Source organism: Enhydra lutris, unplaced genomic scaffold (genome assembly GCF_002288905.1).
Source record: "Enhydra lutris kenyoni isolate GAN:26980312 unplaced genomic scaffold, ASM228890v2 scaffoldscaffold30, whole genome shotgun sequence".
Lineage (NCBI taxonomy): Eukaryota > Metazoa > Chordata > Mammalia > Carnivora > Mustelidae > Enhydra > Enhydra lutris.
The window spans coordinates 764,887-789,425 of record NW_019154114.1 but is presented as its reverse complement, the minus strand read 5'-3'; positions in this window follow the sequence as shown (position 1 = coordinate 789,425).

Genomic DNA, 24,539 nt, shown 5'->3' with positions numbered 1-24,539 from the left:
GCAATTCTAGATCTTAACACTTCAGGGATACCCAACTTTTTGCTTCTAAGCTTAAGAATTCTGGATCAACTTTCAGGTTCCCTCCATTCTTCTTTTGATACACATTTCTCTGTTTTTCTGTATATATAAACTTCCCATTTCTATAATTTGTCATAGTAAAAGTGTTATAAAAGAGAAAATATGCAGTATACAACTTTTTGAAGTTGGCTTTTTCTATTCAACACAATGTCGTTAAGATCCATCCAATTTGCTGCATATTAATAGTTTGATCTTTTTCTTTTATTGCTAATACTTCACTGTATGGATACAACACAGCTTATATAAACACGTTCCTGTTAAAGGACATTTGGATTGTTTCCAGTTTGGTCTAATAAAAATAAAACTTTTATGAACAGTCATGTTCAGGTTTTTGTGTGAATTAAAGTATTAATTTCTCTAGGGCAGATGAAACAAGAGTGAAGTTGTGGAGACTTAGAGTGTTTATTTAGCTTTTAAAGAAATTGTAAGCCAGACTTCCAGAGTGGTTTTACCATCTTACATTTACCCCAGCAACGCATTCTCACTACCATTTAGTATTAGTAGTTGTATTTTTATTTTCGTATTTGAATAGGTCTATAGGGATATCTCATTTTGCGTGTGCGTGTGTGTGTGTGTGTGTGTGTGTGTTTGTGTTTAGAGATGGCGTGAGAGGCAGAGAGGGAGAGAAAATTTTAAGCAGACTCCAAGCTCAGCAGCATGGAACCTGAAGCTGGCCTTGGTTTCATGACCCTGAGATCATGATCTGAACTGAAAATAAGAGTTGGATGCTTAACTGAGCCACCCAGAGACCTCTCATTGTGGTTTTAATTTGAATTTTCCTAATAGCTAAAAATGTTAAGCATATTTTTCAAGTATTTATTTGCCATTTTTGTATTTCTGTGGTTAGGTATCTAACAAATCCTTAGCCCATTTCTAAATGATTTTTTTTATTTTGTTTGCTTTCTTACTGTTGACTATAAATAGTTTTTAATGTAGTCTGAAAACAAGTCTTTTGTTGGTAAAATGATTTTAAAATTGTTGTTTCATGACCAGCAGCTTGATTCTACATCTTTCTAACAGCCTTTCAGATAGGGAAGGTTTTTAATTATTACGAAGTTCAACTTGTCAGTTTTTTTATGGGTCATGCTTTTAGTGTTACTTCTAAGTCTTAGCCTCGTCAAGGTCAGTAATATTTCTTTTATAATCTCTTCTAAAGATTCTGTAGATTTTAATTTTACATTGAGATCTATTTTTTTAAAGGGTTATTTATTTATTTATTTAACAGAGAGAGAGATACAGCGAGAGAAGGAGCATAAGCAGGGGCAGTGGGAGAGGGAGAAGCAGGCTTCCTGCCGAGCAAGGAGCCTGATGTGAGGCTCAGTCCCAGGACCCTGGGTTCATGACCTGAGCTGAAGGTAGATGCTTAACAACTGAGCTACTCTGGCGCCCCCAGATCTATTTTTAATAAAAGTATGTATAAATTACAAGATTTACATTGAATTTTATTTTGGGGTATTGATGTTTGTTTTTTCCCACACTATTGATTGAAAAGATTCTCTCCTAAAATTTATCTTTATCTTGGTTTTCATCATTTTGACAATGATGTGACTAAATTTTGTTTCTCTTGTATTGATCCTATTCAGTGTTTCCTGAGTTTTTTATTTATGTTTTTCATCAAGTTTTAGAAATTTAGGGCCTCTATTTCTTTTAAAATTTTGTCTGCCTCATTAATTCTTCTCTCTCTTGTGAATTCAGTTACAAATATAAATTATTTGATATTGTCCTGGCAGTGTAGGAGGCTCTATTAATTTTTCTTCATTTATTTCTTCAATTGTTTTGTACTTGAATAATTTCCATTGTTATATCTTCAATTTAACGTATACTTTCTTGTGTTTTATCTGTTCTATTGCTTTGACACCCATGCAGGTTTGTTTTTTATTTGGGGTTTTTTTTTTTTTTTAAGTTTTCTGTATTGTCTTGTAGGTTTCAGTATAATAAACTGTTAGTCTTCTTAATTTTTTTTTTTTTTAGATTTTATTTATTTATTTGACAGAGATCCAAGTAGGCAAAGAGGCAGGCAGAAAGAGAAGGGAAAGCAGACTCGCTGCTGAGCAGAGAGCCTGATGTGGGGCTCGATCCCAGGACCCTGAGATCATGACCTGAGCCGAAGGGAGAGGCTTTAACCACTGAGCCACCCAGGCGCCCCTGTTCTTTTGACTTATTTTTCTTGCTGATATTTATCACCCACGTACCTACTACCACCACTGTGCTTTTTTTTATGTATTGGAGTTTATTTATGTTAGCTCTTTCAAAAGGATTTTTTCTGCAAATTCCAACATCTAGATCATCTTTGTGTCGTTTCAATTGACTGTTTTGTTCTCTTCATTAAGGAGGATATTGTCTTCTTCAGCTATATAGTACCTGGAATTATACAGTGGACATCATAGATAGAATGTTTTAGAGAATCTGGATTCTCTCACTTTCCGTCGGACACTGTTGATTTTTGTTCTTATTAGTTAATTTGGCTGTACTCAAAACTCCAAAATCTGTCTTTTTCTGCCATGAGTAGCAGCTGAAATCTCTGTTCAGTGCTTTCATTTTTTTAGCTGTTGTTTTTATTGACTCTGGCATTTCTCCAGTGCGAGCACGATTCAGGTGGTCTGCAAGTATTTGAGAAATATTTGTATTTTGGTTTTGCACTTGTACGTCTGTGGACTGCTATTTTCCAGTTGGTCTGGCAGCTCCAGACTTTATTCTCTCAGTCCTCAATCCAGTAATGTTGCGATTTCTCTGTTTGAGTTTTATATATTCATAACACTGTGGACTTTCCTTAGATAAAAAGCATATAATCAAATTATTAGCTAATGTAGTCCTTTTTTTTTGTAGGTTTGACAAACTTTGTCTTTTCCTTCTTCTTTGTTTTTCCTCCCATACTCCTGTACCTTCAAATAATTCTTTTCTATGTATGTATGTATGTGTGTGTGGGTATGTAATTCAAATTTGGCACAGAGTTTATGAATGTTTTCTGAAAGATTATTAATCTCCTACAGGATATTCTGACATTTCTTGAAGCAGGATTTCAAGGATTTTGGATTGTAATGCAAGGAAGATGGGAAATCTTGGAGGGTTTTAAGGAGGAATATGATGTTATTGAAATGAACATTTATGAACTGCATTCTGTGTATTAATGTGTGGATTTTTTTTTATTATAAAATTAGTTAGAGGGGCACCTGGGTGGCTCAGTCATTAAGCATCTGCCTTCAGAAACTCAGGTCATGATCCCAGGGTCCTGGGATTGGGCCTGCATCAGGCTCCCTGCTCGGTGGGAGGCCAGCTTCTCCCTCTCCCACTCCCCCTGCTTGTGTGCCCTCTCTGGCTGTCTCTCTTCCTGTCAAATAAAAAAATAAAATATTTAAAAAAAAAGAAGATTAGTTAGAGAAGGTCAGTTATAAAAACTTGGGATAGTAGTGACTTGGATATACCTTAAAGTGGTGGATAAGGATAAAAGTAAGTTCTATCATTTGCTGTATCACTTTGGGTATGCTATTTTATCAATCAGCTATAAATAAGGTAATGTTTACATAAAGCCATTAGTTTTTGGTGGCAATTAAATAAAATGTTATATGCAATATGTTGGTCATTACCCAATACAATAAAGCTCTACAGCATTTAATAATTTGCTCTGTGTGTATTACATGCCAAATACCTCATGTTGTGTACAGAATTATCCCTCTGTTCATCAGTCTAATCATGTAGATGCACATTAATCAGATATCAAATAAATACATAAAATTATAATGACATCATCAGTAGTTATTTATGATGACATAGGATTGTATGACTTGACCAACTGGTGAGAATAATATATAAAAATATAAAATTGATCCTATTTTGCCTATAATAATTCAAAAGTGTGCAACTGGCTGACCTCCAACTCAGTATAATAAGAAGGGTGGTATTTCTTCAGAAGTGAGAAGTGAAATGAGATTGAAATAAAAATAGAAGTTGCCAAGGTTAACAATGTAGATAAGATTGCTTCAGACGGAGGAAACAGCATGTGAAATGGCCCAGAGCGAGCAGGTGAGGAAATGGAAGAAAACGACTGTGGTTAGAGTATGGGGATCATCCCGCCACACGTGGTGTTGACAATAGGCAGGAGTCAGGTTATACAGGGGTCTTGCATGCCATGAAATGATTTGGTTTTCACCTTTGAACCAAACATTCAAATAAAACCCAGCTCTTTATGAGTTTTAGGTAAAAAGCTCAAACAGTCTTCAGTGTGGAGAGAGACAAAATTAGAAGAAGCAAGTCTCAGTAAGTGTAGAATGATGAAGTTGATTCAGATAAAATGGTGGTGGCGCCACTGCTGTCTGTGGTTTTGTTTCCTAGAGAGAGATTTGGAGAGAGGGAAGAATGGTAGGGAGAGGTTTGTCTAATTTTGGGGGGGGAGGCATAACTTCTTTACATCTGATACTCTATGGCACAAGAAAAAAACTGACAAAGAAACAAGTAAAATTAGTCCATTTCATACTTCATTAGCACCAACAAGAGAAGGAGGTGCTGGGTCTTCCTGAGCATTTACTGATCCTTTCAGGTAAGCAAGAGTTGCTTGAAACTAATTATTAGGGTTTCAGTGGTGTTTGAAATGTCCCAAATACTTTAAAGGTACCTGGAATCCAATTTTATTTTAACATAACATTATCTCAGTGATGGCTTTATCATAACATAAAGCAGATTAGATAGAATTTTTCACTTCCCTCTGTCAGATTGAAGTTCTGTGTATCATTAAAGAGACAGAGCAATTGTACAAGAGATAATCATCGTATCAGTCCCCAGATACATCTGGAAAACTATTAAGAACCAAAGAGGAAGCTAATGAAAAGATCCCCTGTGGTTACAGAAATTACATGCTTTGGTCTTTTCCTTCAGATATTTTCTTTGTTAGATTCTTCTGCAAAACCTGGCAAAAGTATATTTATTAAACTGCCTCTATTTCCCTAATTTGCTTTATCTCTGGGAAACCAAGAATAGAATGGTCCAAAGAAACACATAATTGTACTGTTTCCTTATAAGTGTTCATATGAAAAAAGGATTACTTGACTGGCTTTCTAATCCCTTCTATCTTCACACACAGAGACACACACATATACATGATACTCATAAATAATATGATGTCAAGATCTTGTGAATGCAACATTTTCTATAATATGTATGCTTCTGTGTATATATAAAGTGTTTGATTTATCATATCAATATTGCCTTTTTTGGACCATTTATATGGAAGTTGATCAATGGTTCCTGACTCATGCCCAGTCCATCTAAATGAAAAAAGTGACATTATCCTCTAGAAGACTACATAGCACAACTAGAGTAATCCATAGAGCAATACCTTGTCTCTGTACAAAAGTGTTAATCAGTTCCAACTATATAAAAGTCCATTAATGCTATCCCATTGAAAATGCTAAAAGAACTGTTGTGAACCAAAGAAAACTCAATTAACAGTGCTTGATATGTGCACTTACATTCTCAATCCCCAGGAGAATAATATATAAAATTGTATGTTTTACAATATATAAAATATTATATATTTTATATATAAGTATATATATTTATATTATATATCCCCCCCCCCAGTACTTGGGGAAGTATGGTCAAAATGGGTATCTTGGGCAGAGAAGCTATCTGCTTTTGTCACTGGTAACATCAACTGATAAATATGTGAAATGTGTGTGTGTGAACACGTTGCATTTAGATCACTGACAAAACATTCACATATATGTCTTACTGTTAAAGAAAAGTTAAAGCACATGTAATATTCATACTTCTGACTTCAGAGTATAAACTGGTCCTGATGTCTCAATATTTATAATGATTTTTTTCTTTTTGAAACAATTAGAATTTTAGCTGTTTAGAACCATGATGAGAAATGAAAGAGCTTTATATGTTATTAAATGAAAAACAGTGATGAATAGTATGTGTTTTATACACCTTAAACAAATTATTTTAGGCCTGTGTGTATTGTTGTTGTGTGTATGTGTGTCTAAGTCAGATTTGATTCTTGCTTGATTGCACATTATCCATGCCATCTAAGAGGCTAAGAAGGCTCTTCCTGAAGGTGACTTCATATGACCTTATCCAAGGATGCTGATTCCTAAAAGTTAAGAAGACTGACTTTGAATATCAGCAACATTTATGATCCATAAGAAAGAATATTGGCCTCCCAAACACCATGACCTTTCTAAAAAAGAACTTCAAAAAAGATTGAATGATCCCTTTGACTCTGTCAGCTAGAACTTTGAGTATCTTCCACCTTAATGTAGATAAAATGCATCTGGATTTTATTTATAGTTGAATTAATTTAGAAGGGGAGACATAAACATACAGTGGTAAGGTAGAAAACTCCATAGTAAATGGTTAATTAGACTCCTAAATAATAGTCTTAGGTAAATAGCAATTGTTAAAGAGAAGGAGATAAGAGAATACTGAGTTAGTTATAAAAGACAAACAAAAAAGTTGGGCATTAAAATGAAAGTTAAAAATGAAACAAGATGGGATTGGGAGGGAGACAAACCATAAGTGACTCTTAATCTCACAAAACAAACTGAGGGTTGCTGGGGGGAGGCGGGGTTGGGAGAAGGGGGGTGGGGTTATGGACATTGGGGAGGGTATGTGCTATGGTGAGTGCTGTGAAGTGTGTAAACCTGGCGATCACAGACCTGTACCCCTGGGGATAAAAATATATTATATGTTTATAAAAAAAATAAGAATAAATAAAAAAAAATGAGAGTTAAGAAGAGCTTCCAGGGAGGAAGTGTCATGGATGAGATCTAATTTCTTGAAATATGAATGGTTAAGTCGTGGGTCGAGGTATGGTATTCAAGGTAGCAATGAGGTTATAAGTTTAGAAAAGTAGATCAAAACCTGTAAAAATCTAATGTGAAATGGACTTCTCCTTCAGAGTATCCTAATGAAGCTTGCTGTGGAGACTCTCACAGTTCACAAGGGAAAGAGAGTGGGACTGATGGCTGACAGTTTTGAGTTCAAATCCCAACACTTCTACTTCTGAGTTGTGTGATGTGGGGTGTATTACTTAACTTTTATGAACTTTGGTACCACTAATATAAAAGGAAGATAATATTGCTCACTGAAGAGACATTATAGATTGGGTTTAAGAGCTCATACTCAGAAGTAAAATTTTGGTTTTATCACTTACAAGATCTAAATGTCTGGTAAGACTTTAAACTCAGTATCTTTTCCTTATCTTTAAATTGCATTATCATACAGAAATATTGTAAATACTAAGCATATGTTTTTTTTTTTTTTTATAATAGAGCCTGGAAGGCAAGGTGCTTAAAAACTATTCATTGTTTGTTTTAATGTTATGACATGATGTTGGTGTGAAAAATGAAATAATATATTGTTGTAATGTGTCAAGCATAGTGTGTAGGACATAGTAAAGATGCAACAATGGTATTTCATCTCACTTCTGTTTTCCCACTAAGAAATGTCAAGGTAGACTCTTCAATGTGTCATTTCCAGGAGAAATGACCAGACAATGCGTAATTGTCTGCCTATTACTCTTTTCAATAGCCACACTACCCCTAGGAAGTCTTTCTACCAAAAGTCATAACTGTAGCCTTTCTCCAAGTGCCATGAATGAACTTCCTCACCCCTTAATTAATCTGACTACTCTAGCCCTGTAAAGTAGAATTAAAAACTCAATTTCCATGGGAGACTATTCTTAGCAGAAACCTGTTGACACCATGCACACATTAAGCCATTGATCCCAAGTATGAACTCATCTTACCTAGCAGAGTTAAATATATTTCATAAATACATTCATGGAAATTTATATTTTCTGTCTTTTATTTGTATAAAAAACTGTGCTCATTTCTCTCTACAAAGGAGAAAATATATATAGCCCTCTTATTAGTACACATTTTTTTATTGGAATGATTCTCCAAATTTCCTTTAAATCTTATCCATGTATGAGTAAATAGAAGCTCAAACAGGTAAATTTGCTTAACAGATACGAACACAGAAGATGCTAATCTCTAGAAAACACCTTCTCTAAACTTTATTACTTTATATTTGGTATTAAGTAATTAAAAAAAAAACATGCAGTGTGCCTAAAATAGCAAGCCACATTAACAATCTACTGAAATTAGCATATTTCTTAATCTTGTTTAAAATCTAAAAATGCTGCAGCAACCCATAAACAACAACTATTTTTAAAATAAATGTCACTGGATTACCAGAAATTGTATCAACTGAGGCACTATCTTGCCATCTGCTCCTGAAAAGCCATGTAGACTTTAGATTTGGGAAATAGTTCATCATCCCAGTAGCTTCAGGGACATCAGTAAAAATTTCTGTAGATAACAGATTATCTGTCAGGAAATTCCATGTGTTAACTATTTTTCTCTATCACATTTTCAGAGCTAATTAAATATTTAAGCTAATCAGATGTTGAGAATTTTTTGATGTGATTTGTGAAAAATATATTACAACATTAACTTAGGGGTTTCACAACTTCCTATTGTTCACTGTCTGAAGATGATGTCTGTGTTTCCAAAGGATGTTATTAAAAGTAGTTGAAAAGTACATATGGCAGATCATTAATTTGAGCCATTTTGCACATTTTTTTCATTTCTGCAGCATCTGGAAAACTTAATGGGAGCTGAAAATGACAAGGCAAGAATAAATGTAAGCCACTAGAGGAGTGCAATAATTTTCCTCTTTGAAAGAAATTTAGGTATAAACCCTTAATAATTGTGTAGAAACAGAAGTCCATGCCCCTGGCATAGGGGATTGCCATAGGTTTGAGCTTCCCATCACTGGACTAAATGTTCTGCATTGGATATCAATAATGTTCCATGAAGGGAGTAGAGAGAATTCGAAGATCTGGGAGAAAAATCAGATATCAGTTTGCTATGAGACCTTGGAAATGTCACTTTTCCTTTCAGTTAGTTTTATCCTCAGTAGAAAAAGAAGCCTTAGATATATCTGATTCTCATTGTTAATTTACCAGCAACCCTCCTATTCAAAGCCTTTCACATGCTCATCACAACCTATTTATACTTGAATGCTGAAATTCTGGTGCCGAAAGTTTTCTTGCTACTCTATCAAATAAGGTACTGTAGCGGAATTCAAGGGAATGAAAATGACAACAATGCACTTTAATTATCTGCTCTAATTAATGCAGAACTGTGTCATGCAAAATCATGTTACACACAACACCTCATCAATGGATTATAAGCAACTCATCTGTCACAACAAAGCTGTTGAGAACTACAGAGCTGGTTAATTTCACGTGTAGTTCTAATGATGTTAAAAATTCTCTTCTGTTTCTCTCTCTCTCTCTCTCAGACACACACACACACACACACACACACACACACACACACACACACTCTGACTTTCACATATTTACATTAGCTTAAACACTATTAATTGCTACAAGTTTCTCTTTAATTATTTGTAAGAACTTTCAAGCTGCCTAGAGTCTGAGTATCCATTTTCAGTCATGCCTGTTAGATGTCAATTTTTAACACCTGGATAGAGTAGATTATGCAAGAGAACAGCAGGATATAGTCCAACAGTGGTCAGAAGTAGTGTCAGTAAGTTAGGACTAGGTGGAAGGAAACATAACAGAAAAAGCGGTATTCCAGAGGTAATCTCCTAAGTGTAGAAAGCCCAATATTGGTCTGTCAATAAGGAGGATCCAGTCTGATGAAGTTACTGAGATCTTTAAGGGGGGAAAAAAATGAGGAAGTAAAAAGACAGGATGGGACTTAGTGTTTTTTTTTTTTTTTTTAAAGATTTTATTTATTTATTTGTCAGAGAGAGAGAGAGGGAGAGAGAGCAAGCACAGGCAGACAGAATGGCAGGCAGAGGCAGAGGGAGAAGCAGGCTCCCAGCTGAGCAAGGAGCCCGATGTGGGACTCGATCCCAGGACACTGGGATCATGACCTGAGCTGAAGGCAGCTGCTTAACCAACTGAGCCCCCCAGGCATCCCGGGACTTAGTGTTAAAAGGAACTTGTAATAAGTCTATAGTCCGGATACTGTAAGAGGCATGCCATGCCAAAGACACCAGTGACACAGGAGAATTTCATGCTGAGTTTCTGAGGATTGGGCTAGATCTACTTAAAACCCTGCTAAGTAAGTTCACAAGGGAGAAAAGAGCTAAAGCTCTTGAAGGGGTAAAAGGGCATAATGTAAAGTGTTTCTTCTCCCTCTCTTGTATCAAACTTTACTTGCCTCATTCCCCATACGTCCGTCTCTTCCTATCTGCCATTCAAAGATATAACAAACTAACTTGTAAAATGATCAGTAGATAATTTGCTTAAGAAATATATTATTCACTTCTCATTTTTATATATACATAACTTGCTTTTAAAATGCTTTATATTTACTCTTACAACCACAAAAAATGAGAACAAATTTTTAAAATAAAAAAAGTTATAAAAGTAGAAATAAAAAAACCCAAATCATCCCAAGAATATGGCTGTTTTGATTTGTTCCCATCTAGTAATTCAGGCATGTTTATATAGTTGTGAACATTTGGTGTAAAAATTTTTATTTCCTGATTTCTCTCTAAAATTCAAGTATTTTCTTGTTGGTTCATATAATTCATTATATTGTATGATTGGCTTATATTCATTCAGTTAGTGGTATATCATTTGTTTAACCACTAACTTATTGTCAAATAATTTATTGTTTTCAAACAATTTTTAAAAAAATTAAAAAGAAGATGTTTATGCATTGAGGTGTTTACTTTTTCTGTTTAATACATTTCCATTATATAAAATAAAATAAACCAAGAGGTATGAAATGTTCTTTGGACATATTCTTTTTTTAGACATATTCTGATTTGTATGATTTTTATTACCAACATATAAAATCTTTCTAATTTTATTTATTGACAAAAAATTTATAAACTCCCAATTTATTCCCAGAGAATTTGGATAAATCTTAAATGATATCTTAGGCCATAAACTCTTTTCAAATAAAAATGATGCATACCAGTTATCTTAAAAAAATTAAACAACAAAGTGAGATTATAAAAGGAATGTAAACACAATTTCTACAACTTTCATCATCTAGAAATAACAGTGTTGAAAAGACCTAAGCAAATATTTTTCTACGTGGATGTAAAAATGGGAGAAGGGATAGAAGGACGATTGATAGTTTTTATACAGATTTATATATATGCATATGTGTTTAAAATGATTTTGTTAGGTACACCATGTCATCTAAAGTAATTTTATTTGATTTTAGCAAAAGAAGACAAAAAGGAAAGGGTATAAAGAACTGATGTACTAAGAAGTATATTTTCTTCATATCAGGTAATCATCTGGTAAAATAGGCTTCTAAAATAAAACCAAAAATAACACCAGCAAAAATATTGCAGAAGTAGGTTAATATAGTTATCATTTATTATTTTGAGTCTCAGCTATTAAAAGTAAGAAATTTAGCTTATACTATAATTCCTCTTATCAGCCTTCTTCTCCATCTCTTGATTGTTAATTTGCCAATGTTTACATCCCTTATTCTTTGTACTATAGTTCTCCTATAGAAGCTGAGTAGAATAGAACATTTTCCCATGACATAAATTAGCAGAAAGAATGTAGAAGAATACTTTCAGGTGGATGAGCATGCCCATCTACCTCTAGATGCAGAGTTTCTATCTGCATCAAATTTGGAATTAACTGTAAATAAGACAATATGGACACGGAAATACTTGATTTATATGCGAGTTGCAATGTGTCTGTGGGAGAAAAAGAAAAAAAAATAAACAGTTATGTATCTTGCTCAAAAGTTTATTGATTCCAGAGCTCCATGTTTAAGTTGTTCATAGTTCATGTCATTGGGACATTAGCTGCTACACAAACACCTCACTACATCCCCCCCAGTTCCTCTCTTGAGGAGAACCTCTCGAGGACAACCTCTCTTGAGTCTATTTATTTTTAGTCATGGTTACTGGTTAATTATGATATATTTAAATTTTCATCTGCTTACTGAAACCTTGTTCAATTTTTTTACCTCTCACTGTTTGCTTTGGATAGTTTCCTTTATTATGTCTTTAAACCTATTAACTTTAAACCTATTAACTTAACCTACTACAGTATCTAATCTTCTATTAATCTCATACAGTGTATTTTTAATCTTACGTAATATACTTTTCTTTTCTAGAAGTCCCATTTAGATTGCTGTCATACTTTCCTTTATCTATTTTGATATGTGTGAAATATTTATCATAAGTATTTTAATAACCTGGTCTGCATCTTTCTTTGTCCTTAGTCATTTTTAGATATGTTTCTATTGACTGTCATTTCTCCCAATTACCAGTTATATTTTCTTGCTTCTTAGAGTTGTTTTCAGGATTTTGTTGTATATCTTTAAATATTACTGTTTTTTTTTAAATAAATTTGCTTAATATTATTTGGATTCACTTTAATCCTTTTAAATCTGACCTTTCAATTTAGTTAGGATAGCCCAAAGCAGCTATGACTTTACCATGAGAATACTATTCTTCTGAGGACTCTGTGCATTGCTCCCTGCATTCAGGGGTCTTTCTATTCTGGCTAGTTGAAACGTGAACTTTGGCTGTTTATAAGCTATGTGAATTTTTCTGTTTATTCATCTGTGGTATTTCCTTTTTGAGTCTTGAGTACCTCATATGCATGTGCAGAAAAATTCTCAACTTATAAGAATTCCCCACTGTGCACATCTCTGGAACAAGCTGGGAAGTTCCTCTATAGGATTTGCTACTCAACTTTGAGCTATCGTGCTCTCTAAATTCTACACTCCATCTCTTCTATTCAGCAAGACCACTAGGATGGTTGGCTTCTCTTCCCTTGCTGAAGCCTAGAAACTCATTTTAGTCAGTGAACTGGAGCTATTATAGGTCTCACTTTTCTTGTTATCGTCTGCTCATAGTGATTATAATCCTGGGCTGCCTGTTGACCAATATCTGAATAATTTTCTTCCCAGGTGTTTTATAGATGTATGTTGAAGCTTTTCATTCCTCCCTTATCTTAGCATAAGCAGACCTCTTATGAAGAGAAGATTAAATATTAAGAGTAATATTGTGTATTTGTATACCCCATTCGCTAAATTGCATTCTCCTTTTATTCTATAGTGTGTGACTCAGTTTCCATTTAAAATAGTGTTCTCGTTTTACAGCTTACTCCCATCCCTAGTTCTCATATATTTAATCAAAATATTATTAAATGGATATTTCAAGATGCTTTAACTTACTTTTAGGGGAATTTGTTTCTAACCAACATCTTAGGATGTCTGCTTTTCATTTGTCTTTAGTCCTATCTTCCCTTCCATCTTCATACATTTTTGTTATAAGTTGTACATTTAGGAGAATTTGTTGAAATAATTTTTGTTGCTGTTTTACAGTTGTAGCCATTTATCTGTTTCTCAGATGGTAGATTTACTTATACATATTTTCTAACTTAGCTTCAAAAGAGAAGAGGAAAATGTCAGGGTATTTTAAATGCAGTGGAACAAGTACATAGAATTTTGTCTATAAAGGCAATGTTTTTGGAGGAATATACCCATTTGTATATGTCCATTCTATTTTTAATGAGTATGCGTATGTTGTGTTATTAATGTATATTCACAAATATTCTCCTGTTTATAGATTTCTTACTGCATATGTTTTTCTCAAGTTGTTGGGGGCCCTGTTTAATTCCTCAAAATACCTCCTTTTGTATTTTCAATTTACTAGAGCCAATTTGCAACAGAAAACCACAACCTTCTTTCAAAGAGGGTAGATATCAGTAGAAAAGTTGAAACTGATATATTATATCTGTTCTGAAGTGCCTACCTCATGTATGATAGGTATATATTATAGACAGGAAAGTGTACTTGGAACGTTTATAAGAATTACTTTCTTCCAAAGAACGTCTGGCCTAACAGAGAAAAAGTGAAACTCTGCTAACACCAATCAAACCATTGAGAGAGGAACTCTACCAGGAAAATGCACAGCCTCAGAGTCCACATCGAAAAGGTAGCATACATTATTTCTAAATGGATTTTTTAAAATCTGTCCTCTGGTTTAGTGTTTATATTGCTCTGTGTAATTAAAAGGTTTCCTCATGTGTAGATTTTCAATTTCATTACTTGTGGGCTTAATAGATGGCAGGTTTGGTAAGGAAATATATGGCTCATAAGGTTTCAGAATGATCTATTGCAGACAGTTTTATAGAAAACAGATATCTCCAGTGTAATATGCAATTCTAATTATCTTAGAATCATGTGATATACATAGCACGGCACATTTCAAATTTTAAGATACTTTTTTTCTATTCTCATTACATTTAGGCCACTGTTGTAATCCGTTTTATGTCTGTGTTTTAATTTTATGTGCCCTCTCAGAATGTACTTAATATCTCAGAGTGTTTTGCCATAAACTCTAAGAAAGGCATCCTTTCATTACCACAAATGAATTACTTTTCATAAAAATTGCATTCCCCATATATTTCATTAAGTCCCTCTTTAGGTCAGAGCTGTATCACACACACACGCATACACACAGGCACTCACATACACACACACACACCCCTAAGAAAGGATACATATGCAAAAGAGTTGCTCGGGTATATCAGAGAGGAATACACTACAAATATAAATTAGTAATGTATGTATGAAACTGCCTTGGCTGTGGATAGACACAACGATTGGATGGTAGACACACACAACAATGAATTAATCTGAAAATTGTTATGCCAGCTGAAATACAGGAAAAAAAAAAAAAGACCTGCATTCTATATGATTCTATGTAGGTAAAAATACAGGAACTGTAACCTGTAGTGACCAAACAAAACAAAACAAAACAAAACAAAAACAGTGACTACCAATGGGCATGCAGAAACTTTTGGGAATTACAGATACGTTTATTATCTTGATTGTGATGATTTCATAGGTACATACATGTGCTGAAGTTATCAGATTATAACCTTGAAATTTGTACTTTTTAATGTATATCATTTATGTCTCAATAAAGTTGTTAAAATAACCATCTGTTAAACTACAAAGAAAAAATCAAGTGAAAAGGTAGGAATAGAAATAGCTTGAACTTGATAGTTAGATGACTCTGAAACCCTTAATTCACATCTAATTTATTGTAAGAACCAGAGCAAGTCACTTGTCTATGTGACTATTGTGGTTTCTTAAGACTTTTCAAGTATACTGTCCTGTAGAGTGCTTTATCTTGCAAATGAGGAGAGTAGAGCTTATAAGGGAGCTAATAGCTGAAATTATTTTTATCCTTTCAAATAATATTTTAAACTATTAAATGTCTTTATTAACTATTAGGTATGACTGTGTCAAAAATTAAATAGGAATCACAGTGTATGGTATTTCTAAGTTTTCTATGTCCTCTCCAACACTTGGAGTGGTGAGTCTTTTTCATTTTAGCCTATAGATATAGATATTATCCTAATAGATATGCAGTATTAACACATTTTAGTTGTAATGTGTATTTGTAATGACTAATAATGATAATTATCTTTCTGTGGGCTTATTTGTCCTTATACCTGTTACCTCACTTACCATGATATATCATACCTATTAGACCCTGGGACTTGGCAACATCTTTTAATTTTTTTTTTTTTTGCTTGTTCAAGTTGTTGACCTTAAAGCAGGGCATTGGTTCTACTTCTACTTTCAGTCTTCCCTTGCCCTCAGTGGAGCTTTTTCTTTGGCCCGTGTTTCCTTTCAGTATGTTTCTATAGTGTATAGTGGTAATTTTCTCCTTTTACTTCTTATACTTATCTTCCCAAAATAGTGTCTTCCCATAAATAAGCCCTTTTTTTGGGGGGGGGAGGGGGGCAAACCCTTTGGCAGTTTGTTTTTAATGTTAAAGAAATCTTTTCATTTTGCATTGGAGTTTCCCAATTCTATCTGTATTCAATGATGCTAAGTCCAACTTTGCATGTGAAATAAATGTACACATCCGGATGTTTTACTATCTCCTTCTTTTTGGTAACTCAGTATGATACTTAAGTGTCTGTCATCTGTTAGTTGTCTTTGCTATCAGCCTTTCCTTTGATCTTATTTTAAATTCTTTTTTTAATTAACTTTTTACTATGATATGTACTGGTGACTGTGACTGGTACTATTGATGATCACCTCAAAAGATAATTAATCACTAGAGCAGTAGTGTTTTGATTTGATTTTAACTCTTGAGCAATATAACAGATTAATGGTGGGCAATATTACAGATTTAAGGTGAAAAATAAAATGGATTTAATAGTTCAAATTTTGATATCTTTTTTGGCTTCCTTTTTTGTAAAGAAAATAAGGTGTTTTTTTGTTCATTTGAAATAAAACACAGGTAAACCCCCACTCCATGCCTAGTCTTTCCCCTGTTTCTGCCTGGTGTTGGGACTGATGCTTGCGAGCAGGAGAGGCTAGACTTTCCCGGGGCCTTTAGAAGAAAATAGCGCATTCACTGTCTGTAGGCATTTCCTTAGAGCCAGAGAGGGAGGGCATGGGAAATGGAGCTTGGCTTTGCTAGGTAAAAAATTAAAATTAAAGTAACTCAACACACATGCTTACTATACAAATAGGGGCCAAGAATTACCCATTGTTGCAGGTACCTCCAAGTTGGAACCATCTCTGGCATTTAGACTCAGGGTTCTGATACAGCCCATGGCCCTCCCAGTTCCCTGAGTCCTGAGATGGGGGATAGGGCAGGAAACAAGAGCTCTCAGGCAATCTCCTCCCCCATGATTTAAAAAAAAAAAAAAAAATCCTAGAAAAGCACCCAAAGCTTAAAACTTTGCTGAAGCTTCTGTTTAAATAGTTTACCAGTTTCTAATTGGATACTGTGTGTGTGTTTGTGTGTGTACTGAGTTTTAGAAGTTATGTATTTTGGACAAAAGTCTTATATTGCATAAATGATATAAATCATTTCTCACATTTTATGGTTTGTCTTTTCATTTTTATTACAGTGCTTTGAACAGTTCTTAAAAGTGTTTTGAACTGAGATTTTTAATTTTTGATAAATTCCAGTTGATCAAATTGCTGTTTTATGTATGGTACTTTTCTTGTTACATTCTAAGAAATCTTATATCATGCAAATTCTATAATATTTGTTCCAGTATTTTCTTTTATTTTTATAATATTAGGTTTTACCTGATGTCTTAATGATCCATTTTTCAATATTTTTGCATGTGGATATCTAGCAAAATTCGTTGAAAAAAACTATTCTGTTTTGAATGAAATGTATTCATACTGTTGTCAAAATCATTTAGCCATATAAGTATTGATCTATTTCTGGATTCTGTTTTTCCATTTATCCCTTTGTCTGTCTATTAATGCCAATATTGTATTGTCTTAATTACTATTGCTTTATAACATTCCTTGAAATCACTTAGGGTTACTCACTCAACATATTTAAGTTTTCCTAAATATTTTTGGTACTGTTTTTTTGCTCTAATATCTACTCTGTGTGATGTTAATACAGTCTCTCAAACTTACTTTTGATTAGTGTTAGCATGTAATATGTATGTATATATATGCATATCTAATTAACTTTTTTCTACCCTTACATTTAAAGTTATTTTCTTTTAGGCAGCATATAGTTGGTTCTTTCTTTTTTTAATTCAATCTGACTGTCTCTTTCTTTCAAATGAGATTTTCAGACTATTTACATGTAAGTGATTATTGATACAATAGATTTAAATCTGTTAACTGGCTCTTTGTTCCTATTTGTCCAGTATGTTCTTTGTCATTTTGCTTTTCTTTATGTCTTCTTTTGGATTAAGTTAGATGTTTATGAGCCCCTTTAATTTATTTTATTGGTTTCCTAGCTATAATTCTTTGTTCTGTTAACTTTGTGGTGGCTTAAATTTTATCGCATGCATTTTTAACGTGTATTACATATTATCAGAGACTACTTTTCCATGATACTGTACTACTTCATTTAAAGTATTAAATTTTTCAATAATACACCCCCATTACTCTTTTCTTGGCCTTTGTGTTGTCATGACTTTACTTCTTCAAATATACTTTAGTATTTCTCTTATATTTCTATATTTCATTTCTTTTATTAGATTTTTTATTTTTAGCACTGCATTGTTTTTATTTTTGTTTACACTATTGATTACCTTTTAAATAGATTTAAATAATAAAAAATGTCCTATATATTTACCCATGTCTTTTATTTCCTTTGCTCTTCATTCTTTGCATAAGTCCATATTTCCATGTTGCGTAATTTTCCCTTTGCCTGGAAGCCTCTCTTTAAAATTCACTATAGTGCAGAAGAACTCTAGTCTGCACATGTGTGAAAAAGTCTTTATTTCACCTTTCTTTTTTGAAACAGATTTCTGTGGGTGTAGAATTCTAGATTGATAGTTCTTTCTTTCATTATTTTTCATATTTGAAAGATATTTCTTATTTTCCTTCTCATCTGCATTGTTTCCAGACTGAAATTTGCTACCATCCTTATCTTGGAGGTCTTTCTTCTCTAGTTTCATTTGAAACTTCGCATTATTACTGGCCTTGAGCAATTTGATGACATTGTGCCTTAAGAGTAGTTTTCTCCATGTTTCTTTGTTGAGCTTCTTGTATATGTGGATTTATAGTTTTCATCAAGTTAGAAGTTTTTCAGGCCAATAATTTTTTTTCTGTCCTTCCTCTGCATTTACACATATATTGGACCACTTGAAATTGTTCTACCTCTCATCAATGGTCTAGTCTTTTTATTTTTTAAGTTCTTTTTTCTCTTTGAATAATTTGTTTTGCTGTGTTTTCATGTTATTTTTTTTTTTCTGGATATCTAATTTGCTGTAATTCTCACACAATGTTCTGTTTGTTTTACTTTGGACATCATAATTTTCATCTCTAGAGGTTGACTTTGGGTCACTGTTATATTTCCCAGCACATCCACTGAAACTCTTAAAATACTTAGAACAAAATGTGCATATGTGTCTGTTTCTCATTACTCAATTAAAGAGGACTGTGATGTTTTCATATCAGAAATGAATACCTATTATTCATTACCAGAAAAAACATAATCACAGATAAGAAGAATTCATCAAGCAAACCCTGTTTAGATAAATGCAGCAAATTATTCATCTTTCACTGAAGCTCAGTCTGCTTTTTTCTTCTGATTGGTAAGACCTCATATTACAAAAGTAACTATAAATGTGAAATCAGAACTTCCTCTGAAAAGAAAAAAAGAAAATAAGCCAATTAAACCCCTCCCTCTGTGTCTGGGTAGACACACTTTGAAATATATTTGTTTATCTAAAGCTGCAACCGGTAAGAAGTAATTAGTATTTTTCTGACATTTTATTCTTTACAAACTCCTACATAATATTAAAGTTTCATGAGAATAATTCCCATCAAAACCTATACAAAGGTATTTTCACTTTGGTTATGACTTGGAGGCTGAACTTTGTGGACAGCATCAGTGGACTCCATTGTCCTTTGGTTAGGTAAGAGTTAGACCAAATAGATGCATATAGAGAATTTTAGAGAGCAGGAGAGTAAGATCAGGACACTTAATTCCCTCTTTCTTTCCTGCCAGTTTGCAGTGGGTTGGCTGATCCATTTCCTTATGGCCACAGATTCAGGAATCCTGTTCTATGCTGATCTCTCTCCAGTTTCTGTCAACTACTCTCTCCGCTTTTTCTTTGAACCTTTAGTAATGAACTAGTCCATTCCTTTTTCTAACCCTGGGGTGCTTCAACCATCACCCTCCTGTATTGATTTCCCCCAACCCTGCTCATGTTTTAGAAATAATTCCTATATTAAACTCTCATAATTATTTAGCTTGAGTTCCTGATTATCTGTTTCATATTTAGGTGTTGACAGATACAGTATCTTCATAGAAAGAGTAAGGAACTTTAGATTTTGTCTCCTAAGTCATTTTATGAAGGAGGAACCTGAGACAAAGTGCATGTCATAATCTTTAATATAACATATCATTTTTTCTCCTAAATAACAATAATATCTACTAATTGTTTTTATAGTGATTAAAGTCACATAACTATAAATCATCCAGAGAAAGTCCTACTGAGAATAAAATTGAGTTTCAAAGAGGTTGACTTCCTCAGAATCAAATGAAGGTGGTCAGAAGAGAACTGGGGTTAGAACTGGTCACTTGAGCTTATGGTCTTTGTGCTATATGAATACAATAATAGAGCTAATGGAATAAATAGAATCAAGTCAATAGGATTGGGTATTTGAAGTTTGAGGTGTCCAAGAAGATGTGAATTTATGAAATCCATAATACCATTATTCCCACTTGAGGATGTGGTTCAATCCATTGAAGTCTAAATTGTTTAATAAGTTGGGACAAATGACATCCTTAATTATAATTTTTGAAACTCTGAATTCATTGTTTTCCTAATTAATTCATCATTCATTAAATAGCAATTAATTCATCATTCATCATTCATTAAGTATCAATTGGTCATCTATTCTATGTGAGGATCCTGGTAGGGAGAGTTAATACAAGGGTGAAAAGATATGTACTTTCATGGCCTGTGGAGGTAATAGCCTAATCAGGGAAGTGGACATTTAAAAAGGAAATCACAGTATAATTTTGTAAATGCTATGAAAGAGGAATCACAAGATGCCATAGAAATATTAATCATGGACACTTAAACCAATTTTTGGTGGACAAAGAAGACTCTCTGGAGAATTTTATAAGTAAACAGTATGAAATGCAATTTGAATTAGCTGTAGGGTTTCTCAACTTTACTATTGCCATCTGGACCGCATAATTCATTGTTGGTGGGAGTGAAATGGGGTTCTGTCCTGTGTATTGTAGTGTGTTTAACAGAATCCCTGACTTCTTCATACCAGATGCCAGTAGTATTACCAAGTATAAAAATGAAAAATTTCTCCAGACATTGTCCAATGTTCTAGGGAAGGCAAAATGCCTAGAGTTAAGAAAGAAAGAGACATAGGATCAAGAATGCTAGAGAATGTAGTTTAAATAACTAAATAAATGTAGTTTAAATAACTAGAGATATCAGGTTCTGATCCCTGGAACCTGTGTGAGAGTTTTTTGGTAAAGTTAGGAAGATGGGATTAAATCAAAGATACTGAGATGAGATTATCCTAGATTATATGGGTGGGTCCTAAATTTTGTCACACTGTGTCCTTATAAGTCCTTATAAAAGAGAGTCAGGGGTGGTGAGGGGGGTGGAAGATGATACACATGCAGAAGAGGAAAAGACCATGTGAAGGTGGAGGCAGAGATTGGTACAATGCAGCCCCAAGCAAAGTAACACCAGCAATCACCAAAAGGTGGAAGAGACAGAGAAGAAATTCTCCCTTATATAAATTCTCCCAGGGTAGCCCTGTTGACACCTTGACTACAACCCAGTGAAACAGAAAATTCTGGTCTCCTGAACTGTATTAGAGTAAATGTCTATTGTTTCAGTCAACAAATGTCTAATAATTTGCTACTGCAACCACATTTGACAAATACATAGACAATTTAGGCAGATAAAATATATAAAATGAGGAAAAATATATCAGTAATAGAGATTATTAAATAGGCATAATAAAATGTGTGTGTGTGTGGTGTGTGGTGTGTGTGTGTGTGTGTGTGTATACAAGCAGTCAAGGAGTATGTGTGTAAAGGAATAAAACAGGCAAGTCAAACCATGCAAGTCCCAGCTTATACCAAAGAGCCCTCAGTCTAGCCCCATCACTAGTTTTAGCTATGGGAATAAGCAAGAACCCGATAATGCCAACAAAGCATTTATTTCTAGGGATGCAATAGCAAATTGATTCAAGGGGGTACCTTAAGATAATAGATTTTTTCTGTCAGTACTGGAAGCTAGAAGCATGAAATAAAGGTGTGTGTGGGGCGGGGGGGTCATGCTCACTTGGAAAGGTGGAGGACCAAATCCTTCCTTGCCTCTTCCTAGTTTCAGATGCTTATTAACGATCATTGGCATCCCTGGTCTGTAGGTGTATCATACCAGCTTCTTCATCTGTCCACACATGACTTTCCCTCTGTGTGTCTCTGTCTCTGTGTGTCTAAACCTCCCTTTCTTTTTAAAAATACCTGTCACTGGATTTAGGGCCCAAATGGCTTAGACCAAAGAATTGAGACTGGGGTATGCATTTGTGGTTGTTGAGATAATTCTGGAAAGGAGTATTGGAGGCCTAACCTACTGAAATGACCATGAATTTTGAGATGACTAGACAGGTTCAAAAATATTTGGAAGCTCAACTCCACATAATTGGAATTCCTTTAATATAGTATAAAGATAAGGGCAAGTCTTTGGCTTTGGGAATTATGAGGATGTTGGCTGTATTTATTTAGATGTATTTGAGGAGAAACAGTAGTTTTTTGGAGATGTTGAGTTAGTTCTGTTTTGAACTTAGAGTTTTTGTGACTCCTGTTTGTGAGATGCCTGGATAGACAAATTAGGTATTCTGTATTTGCAGTCTATGTGGAAGTGATGTATTTGTTTGGGAGATACTCATCCTAGAGAAGGCTACTGAAGTAAGGGGAAAGAAAATGTAATCATAGGTAGAAGATTGAAATGGTGGAACATCAAAACATGGGGAACCTCAGTATTCAGATCATCCACTTTGCAATTAAGGACAGAGATGCCCTAGTCAGGAAGTTCCTCTTTTCACTTGGATGGAGTGGGAAATCTTTACCAAAGACAAAGATTATGGGGGTGAGTGTAGGGATACTAAAGCTGAATAGATCTGGTCTGAGTAGATAGGTGCACATGATGGTTCTGGAAAAAGCAGAGATCTAAGCAGCAGACACTGATTCTACGATCTTGCCAGCCTTCATTTGCCATAATGTGTTTCAAGTATGGATACTGTACCGAGGCTGGATTCAGAGAAAATAAAAGAATAAGAAGTAAATGAGATAGCTACGTCAGGGTGAGGATGAACAAGTAGTTGAGGACACCTGAACTTTTACCTAGAACTCTATTCACTGGAATTTGATGTGCTGCAGTAATAGACCATCTAGAGAGAAGTGTGTCAGTAGGTCATCTCAGATTGAATGATCACGAGCAGAATTGGAAGAATAGCCATTTTGACATTGTTTACTCTGAACAGTCTCTGTAATGAAGTCTTTCCCCATTTTTTTTTTTTTTAATAAGTTGGATGTTTGACTGCTGGCAACTTTTAAGCCTTTTTGCCCCATGTCCTGTATCTGGACAGGCTGCTTAGAAATCCTGAGTTCTCCTTTGGCAAAAACAGGCAAGTCAAACCATGCAAGTCTCAGCTTACATCAAAGAGCCCAGTCCAGCCTCACTGAACCACAATAAAAACTCATACCAATCTCATTTTCTTTTACCTGTTTGAGAGGCCTACCTACTCCACCCAAGGACCTCAGTTGGATAAGTAATAAACTCATACCCCCGTTCGGTGTGTCTGTGGCATCGCTGGTGTCTCTGAACCAAATTTTGCATAAGGGATTCATCTGCCTCTGTAAGTGATCCATACCAGTGTCTTTAGTACAGACTGCCTTGCTTTTCTTGGAACAACCTTAATTAACTAGCCAGTTAGAGATGCCTTTTTGGAAAGGCAAGTTTTTTGAGTTCGCTCTCCAAAGACTTAGCAGTGCCTATGCAAGAAGTGGATTATAGTTTTCTCTCTCTGGCAACAAAACAATATAAACTTCACCACAGCACTTATTTCCAGAGTCCTAGCTATTGTATCATGCCTGAGCAAGGAGACTTAGACCCTTTGATGGATCTGTATTACATTATATGCAGTAGAAAATCCCTTTTTTGTCACATTTATGTGGTTAATGGTAACACAGGGATATTTTGCCATGTTCTATTAAGCAAGAGAAAATAAATCCATTGCAAAGATAGGGACTTACTGCTACTTCAATTCTAGTTGCTTCAGTGTCTGCCGAAGTATTAATTTTTTTAGGTCAGTGCAGGGTCCCACAAACGCTTTTGTAGATGTATATGAAGGCAGTGGCTTCCCAGGAAACATGGTTCCATGGTCCCGTTAATGTATGTGACTTTACAAGCTTACATTGTGCCATGTTTATTTTCCCCTTCACTTGTCCATAGTGTCTCTCATTTAATTTAGACTGTTCAATTATCATCAATTCTAGGCAATCTATTGTTTAATTGGATGGATTTCAATTGCAAATTAAGACTGCTGATTTCAACCAAGAAAGCTAATTTAAACCTGACAACAGGTTTGTTAAAAAAAAAAAAAAATCGGGAAAATGGTATGAGAGAATAGAGAATAACACAGACATTTGTTTGTTTATTAAGGTGTCACTTGTTCATTTAATTAGAGCAAAACCGTAGTTTTCTACTAAATAACTTTCTAAATTGCAGAAATAACTAGCACCAAACTCTTCATGTGGGGAATACTGTCATAAAAGGTTTACCTATCCATTTAACAATTCCAGAATAGTTTCTTCTTATCCAAAGAATCTTATCACTTAACAAGCTCCATCTTACAATCATTCTAAGCAAAAAATAAAGGTTAAGAAGAGGTTATATGATTAAGTAGGTGGCACTGCCTATACTGTAA